General features: G+C 45.5%; 1 pseudogene; it reads right to left on the bottom strand.

The window, feature by feature from the left end:
- Nucleotides 1–2,579: 2,579 nt before the first annotated feature.
- On the bottom strand, nt 2,580–5,611 carry LOC138515206 (target of EGR1 protein 1-like; annotated as a pseudogene).
- Nucleotides 5,612–7,854: the final 2,243 nt, after the last annotated feature.

Here is a 7,854-nt window from a genome sequence, read left to right as displayed (position 1 = left end):
CTTCCTTTACAGGGATGGGTTTTTTGTAGTGTTTTTACTAGTTAGTGTGTTCAAAGTATATATGTTTTGTTTATAGACATTATATTGAACATTCCATTTTTTTAACTGTTGTACTTTTGTTGTTTGGGTTGGTACTGTTTCACATTCACACCCCACTGAAGTGTATAGCCTACCCTCAGCCCACCTTACCACAAAAGGCAAAGGAGGTATATCTCTTATCTGTGCCTGTTTCACCTTTATGATTGGGATCACTTGTGTTGTGTAGGAGTGTGAGCTCTGTGTAGGCGGTTTAGCCACTGCTCATCCTTGTACCCGGCCCTGCAGGGCAGAAGTAATTTTGTCGCATCCACACTGTGATATGAGAGGCATAGGGTGGTGTGCTGTAGCAATTCCCACCACTTCTACCAGGAAAGATCAGGTTGTTTCAGTGCTGCTCTTGCAGTAATAATTAGGGTCAATTATGGCTGTTATTAGCTGCCACATTGTGGCATATGGCGAATGTACTGCCTGTGGTATGCCACAGAAATGATTATGAGTTTAAATACCTAGACTTGAAGAGTTAAACATGTAGCCCACCTTCTCACACCCTTTGCACTTTTATGCAGAGAAAGGTAAAAATGTATAATAATAAAAAGATGGCACGGTAGTGGTATAATCCAGTATTGTATCTGATCAATTTCCACCGTCAAACAGAGAGTGTAAATGGAGAAAATAAATATTACAGGCAATGCATGCAGATTTTCAGAAATACTGCATGCAATACTTCTAGAAATCCGCATTTGTTACTGCCGGCGAGGCAGTATAGGCCTTAATGCTGAGCTCAATGAATCTCTGCATGCAGTACTGGCAATTACCACATGCAGAGATTAAATGGCAAACTCAGCAGGACTCATAATGAGCCTCTGTGACACCCGGCGGGAGTCGTCATTTCAGGATTTCTTTTCTGTCATATCTCTTTTCCTCATAAGCCTTTCAATCAAGCAAATGTTTTTATTAGCTTATTTTTTGTTTTGTTTTTTACATTACTTTGCATAACTGTGCTTTTCTAGTGACTAGTTAAAACTCCTTCCTGATTCGATGTTCTTAACATAAGACACTGGACCATTTATTGACTCCAAAATAACAAATAGAGCCGGGCTAGTTAATGTAGGGCTTATGCTGAGATCTACGAACACAAAAGCAATCAACATCCCAAGATTAGAGAACGTTTCCTGCAGGGGAGAAATCTGTTTATGTCAAAGGAGCTCAGCTAAGCAATGACCCGGATATAAAAGAGGGACAGGAAGTAATTGACCACAGCTTCAGATACATGTATCAAAAAGCCCCACAGTGCATTGGCCTTATGCTGATAATACTTTAATGAGAATAGCAATTTCCATAAGAGTATAAAATCGGTTTAGTTATAACTTAGGTGGAAAATTCTTGATACCAGCAAGTGTGCTGACTAGAAGCATGTAGTGTTGGAGGGAGGTCCCGCGGGCACGCCGGACTTCCTGAGCATTGCTGGGGGCATCCAAAATAGCCTTCAGTTGCCATTGTTGCGGGCTGGCTCGTGGGCACACAGGCTAGCCGGGTCATTGCTGGGGAGACCCAGCATACACTTACAGTTGCCGTGATCACACGGCTGACATCAGTTGCCGGGGGCTCCCGGGCTTGCAACTGGGCTGTGATCACACAGCTTGACAGTGACCTGGGGGCACCTAGGTTATACATGCTGATCTGGAGGCACCCAGATCAGCAGGGCTGCAGTACCGTGCTAACACAGCATCAGCCTATAGGCTAGGGTAGCAGGGCCGTGTTCACACTGCATCAGCCTGCAGGCCAAATAGTGAGATACAAGACAGAAGTGCTAGTCATGGAGTCTGCCACTGTACCCAACGCACATGCTGGCTGAGGCTCCTTTTACTGGGAGGAAAGTCATGACTAAGTCATGACACATCATTAAAGGGGACAACACCACGCTCCTCCTATTCCATAACAAACAAAATTAAGATAGCATCAATGACACATTAAATAAGGCAACAGTCACAAACAGGATTACTGGGTCCAATCAGGAACTGTGGGGTAAACAATAACCACATACATTAAAGCATACACAGATCACTTTTAGACATTTTGTTTGCTCAGTTCGTGGGTGATGGTCGGAGTTGGTGGACTGTGGGTGGCCTGTAGGCAGTCCCAACCAATTATGAGGAAAACTTTATTCAGCGGGGGAGTAGGGTACTCCAACCAATGGACAACACCATTGTCAGTTACTGGAACCATATTAAGCATGCCAACCATCTTTGGGAATCACAGTTTCACAAACACTTAATTACTGGGACCACCTTTAAGCAGATCAGTGACATGCAGGCTCACAGCATCAAAAATACATATTTACTGAGTCCTCTTTTCGCATTGGGGGCTGCAGAAAACCATGTTGACCGCACACACCATTGTCTTTTTAGGAGCAGGGGCATGACCAGCTCCTGACGCACACCAGCTCCTGACGCAGCAGGGCCACAAAGATAAGCACAGTCATGGAGTTGGGAGACCACACACTTTTATTAGTCAAGGATAGGGGGCCTCATTGGCTGCAGTCAGGATGGTGGGGCCGGCATGGTGGCTGGGCCACTTTTCCCAGGCAGGTGGCTGTAACGATAGTCTATGGTCGAAGACATGTTCTCAGGGTAGGTACAAAGCTCCACAGCCACATGCTTGGCGCTGGACACCATTCGCTTGAGATTCTCTCACTTGCTTTTTATTTGTAATGCATACTCCAGATAGGAACCCACAAATCTGGTCTCAAACTCTGAGGCATATTTCTTATCATAGATTCCAGCAGAAAACATATCCACTAGGTCGGCAGTGAAGCTGGCCAGGTGTCTGGAAGTTAGGCATAAAAGCACTGGTACACGAATACCCAATCTATGTATCCATTGTGGAGAATGAATGGCTTCTTCGCTTTCAGAGGTTTCAGAAAAAGAGTGCGCACATTTTGATTCTGCCATTTGTTGCCCTTGTCATTTCTATCATAGTAAGGTATCCACTGTGAGTACTGTTTTTGAAGTTGAATCCGTGCTGCACCACGAACTGCACAGACTGGGGATCAATAGTGTATTTATCCAGGTACAGCAAGGCCAGGTTGTAGATCTGACTGAGATACACATTATGCCTCATTACGATTGTGGCAGCAAGGCAACAACGGCAAGGGTAGTGCTACCGGCGCCATTGTTACCATGCCGTCACATTACGAGTTCTGCTCGCGGGTGCCGCTCTGCACGCCTGGCCAGACCAGGCGTGCAGAGCGGCACCCGCAAGCTGAACAGGATTGTAGCAATGGTACCGTTATGGGGGCTCAAATGGGAATGGGGACGTACCGGCTCTGGTTCCCGCGCAAGGGAAATTACTGGGCCCGCCGAGGTCGGAATAGCCCGGTAATTCCCCTTTTGCGGGACCCAGAGCCGGACCCAAGTTTGGGGGTAGCCATGCTGGTATAAACAGCATGGCTACCTCCAACCTCGTAATGGGGCCCATTATCAACCTTTTCTGGCAATTCTTTGAAGCAAGCCACACCCAAGTACAAGATGGAATGGCTTCGGGCTGCGTAGCAGATGGACTTGTAGCTCTCCTCCAAGCACTCATTCATTAAACTCTTCCTGGATCCAATGCTGCTGACCTCTGTGTCAACGGCCATATATGTAGCATTTTTTTACAGCCAGGAGCATGGAGGGCCAGAGCTTTTTAAAATTATCATTTTGAGAATCAATCCAGCAGGACAGGACTGCACTGTCGCCGGCAGCCAATGCTTTCGGGCCCCTATTACAGAGCCCGGGGTTGCAGGTTTTTCTTTTCTAGCTGTGCTCTTTTTGGGGGGGTTTAAAGGTCACAAACAGAAGTCCCTTTAAAATGAATAGCAAGATTTTAAACACTGAATCAAAAACAGCCTGGCTTTTGTTTCTGTTTTTCACGTAAAGTTAAAGAGCAATGTGGAAAGGGGCCTACCTGTCATTACCAATGGACAAGCAGCATTTTCATTTACAAAAGAAGGAGAAATCAAAAATCCCTGTCACATGGAAAGCAGGATTTTGAAACAGTGCAAATAAAAACAGCTTTCAAAAGCAAAAGTGGAAAAAATATCACTGCTCACAGAAAAATGTCAGGAAATCAAAACATGATGTGGGAGTTGACATAAGCAATGTATCTTATGTTTCACTTACATTTGAAGAGCCACTTTGTCTTCATGGAAAATGTCAGCTGAAGGCAGACCCTGTTTCTGGCAGTGGTCAAAACTTCACAAAGGAAATTTCCCACTTCCAGCCTGGATGTCACATCTCCCATTAATGACCACACGCAATAACATTTACCGCTGAAGGTGTCGAAAGCCCAGTGTTCTCCAGACATGCTGGCTCTGAAAGCAGGGACTTCAAGGAAAGTCATCCTTGGCTGGAGCACGACTAATATGTGTGAAAATGGGGGCACCCACTTCAAAGAGCAAACTAGCAACTTCAGAGAGACTCATAAAAAACCTCTGGTCACAGGTTGGCCCCGTGAAAATAAATGGGCGGAAGGCAGAAAATGCCATTTGTCCCATATGAACATTGACAATTATTTAAAAGGACTATTATCACTTAGGCCTTTTTCTCAGTAACCATTATGTGGATTGGTTTAATTTTTGTACCATTTGTTATGTAATTTCCAGGCGATTTGGGGGATATAAAATGCATCTACCTGTGACTCTGGGAACTGTAATGGCCAGTTAGACTAGGTTTCCGGTTGATCTTGTCAAGTCCACAGGGTTCGTCACTCAAATCTGACAATACCTCTTCGTCCTCACCTGTTCCATTAGAGCTTGTCTGTTTCTCCTTTCTTCTTCCTCTCGCCTGCAAGTTTTTCTTCTTGTGGTAGAGGTAAGGTCTCCCTCGAGGGAAGCCACTATTCCTGCCTACTTGAATTGGCGGGTTAGTGGCCCCTTCTCCGAGAAAGCTGTGAAGGGGAAAAAGCCTCTTGGGCAGAAAAAAACACTTGCAGTGGACGTGATGATAAGTATGTTTGCGTGTGTTTTGATTCCCACAAGGAAGTCCAATGGCCCAGTATTAAAGTTCAGGACCAGAAGTGTGGATAAGCAAAGAGCAATGGTTAGCAACCCTAGGGTAGATGATCCGGAGAAGGCAACAGTAAGCGACCCTTCGTCAGGCAGAACGGTGAGTCTCCAAAGTGAGAGAGGGCAATTACAATCCTTAATCTGCAGTGAGGAGCCAGACTAGAGAGAACAGCAGAGCAGTGGAGGGGGGAAAGGTAAACAGAGAAAGAGCTATCGCGCTCACAGGGGAAGTGCCGTGAATCCACACCCTGAGTTCAGAAGCCCTTGTCATGAAAGCAAACTGGAGAAGCTGAGAAGGGACGCACAGAAAACAGGGAGAGCAAAGAGAACCGAAGCGAAACCGGTGAGAAGCCGGAGAGAACCAAAGGAGCCATGCGAGAACGGCGCAGTGGGGGAAACAACAGACATGTTCCAAATGTGAGAGTTGGTGAGCGGGTGGAAAATGAAATTAGGGATATGCTTAATAACTTACATCTTCATAACTGTTGTGCTTTTTATGGAAATGGCAGAAATGTGCCACATGGCCATGCTACATCGTACGAATTTGGCAGTCAGCTTATCTAATTCTCCATGAACAGATAAAACAGGAAATATGTGTAGCATGGCAGTTGCTAGTAAAATTATGAAGTTGTGATACATAACTCGTTTTTGCCAAAAAGTTGAAAGGAGAATAATGGATGATGACAAATGGGAATAGACATATGTTGCTCCAGACCGCTAAACCAATCCTGACTTGGAGGCTGGGTTGGGGTGGAGAGAGTGGATAACTGTCCAGTCCTAGTGGCAGAGATTATTGCAGGGTACTTCCCCAAGATTGTAAAATTCGTGATGTCAGTGCTGCTATATAAGGGGCACTGCACTAGGACAGGACACGCAATAACCAGACACACAGAAAAAGGAGAAAGACGGGAGGACAGAGAGAAGAGGCAGACCATCAGGAAGGCTGAAAACATACCATCTGACAGCTGTAAGGAGACACCAAAGGAGATTGCTGATAGTGCATCTGGATGTAACTGTCAATTTCTAGGAAGGCCTCAAAGCTGACTGAGTCCTGTGTTGGAGAGCGGGATGCCATCTTTGAAAGTGGAGTGACCCGACCCCTGCCCTATCTTTCCAGAGTGTCCTGAGATGTAGCTGGTTTTCCTGAACCCTAAACAGAGGCTTGCTATGTAAGTAGAACTAAGCCCTTGAAAACCAAAAGGTGGGGGGAGTCTGCGTGCCTTGAATCTTTTGCCTTTATAGTGGGTGGGTGGTGGGGGCAAAACTGTGTAGATCCTTAGCCTATGTAACAATAGATATTAATTTAATTAATTCCCCATTTAGCAGAAATGGGGAATTAATTAATTCACTACGGGGTGAATTTTGTTAACATTCGAAATTAACAAAGCTCACTTCCCAGTGTGCGCTGAAAACTGTAGCCTATAATTTAATTAGGTTATCCTTGTTGTCCAGCTGACCCCAACTTCTTTAAGGAAGAGGGGTGTCTTTGTTTTTAAATTAGTCCAACCTTTTCATCCCGCTTCCCCAACACACGCCTTTCAGTAAGGGGAGTCTGAAATCCAAAATTCCCCAAAGCATTTAAACGTTCTCTGAGACGTCGCAACATAGACCAAAGCAAGGGGGGGGGCGTCTGAGAAACAAAGCAATAAATCAGCCTGTGTTTGTTTTAAACCAAAAGTTTGGGTGAAATGATATTATTGATCAGTGTAATCATTTCATGAAGTGAAATTGGCAAAAAGTGTACAATTGTGATTGTGTTCTTTTTAACTCACTTTTGTGATTTATTTATGCTGAGAGAAGTTGTTTGTTTTGTGCCATGGATAAAGTGGTGTTTTCGATATTTTTGTGCTAATTTCTATTACTGTTAATTAAAATAAAAATCAATATATTTCCTGTACAATGGCCTGGTTCTTGGCTCATTGTTAGCTCAGGGGAGAGGGATCCAAGGGGCATGATATGTGTCTAAAATAGGGCTAAAAAAATCTGTTAAACATTTTGTTGAATAACCACTTGAGTGGGGAGGGAAGGAACTCCCTGTGTTGAGGGTGACTTCTCAATAAACTGTTACAGTCTAGAGCGCACACTACGGGCAACTTTCTCTGCCTGTTTCATTGTTTTTTTTAAGCTCCGATCTTGGAGCCTACACCAAACACTGCCCTCTTGGCCGGACCCCCAGGTCACAGTGCATCAGCGGCTCCTCTCCCAGATTGACAGCTCAGACACAGAGCATTGCAGAAACTCACCACCTGTGGCCGGAGAACACCAGGGGACCTTCAGCAGCTCCAGTGATACAGCTAACAGAAGCCCTTTCCTACTCCGACTGGAGCAGACACGCATCACCTTCTGCTCAGCCTGGGATCATCAGCAGCAGCGGCCGGCACTTTTTGAAGCTCCGACCATGGAGAAAAACCAAAACTCTTATTTTTTTTTAAACAGCTTCAAACATGGAGCAAGCGGACCCCCTGGCAGGAGCTGCTTCTACTTTGGTGCAACAGTGGGCTGGGGGCACCCCGGTATCACATGCTGATCTGGAGGCAACCAGATCAGGAGGGCTGCAGTACCGTGGTCACATGGCGTCAACCTGCAGGCCAGCGTAGCAGGGCCATGATCGCACGACAGCAGCCTGCAGGCCCAATAAATGAGATACAAGATAGAAGTGCAACGCATGTGCCGGCTGAGGCTCCTTTGATTGGGAGCCAATTCATGACAGAGTCATGACACATCCTTAAAGGGAAAAACACCACATGTAGGAGCTGTGTGATAACAGCACT

The sequence above is a fragment of the Ambystoma mexicanum genome, chromosome 6q (assembly GCF_040938575.1).
Source record: "Ambystoma mexicanum isolate Mex_15411 chromosome 6q, UKY_AmexF1_1, whole genome shotgun sequence".
Taxonomy (NCBI): Eukaryota; Metazoa; Chordata; class Amphibia; order Caudata; family Ambystomatidae; genus Ambystoma; species Ambystoma mexicanum.
This window is presented reverse-complemented; position numbering and strand designations above follow the sequence as displayed.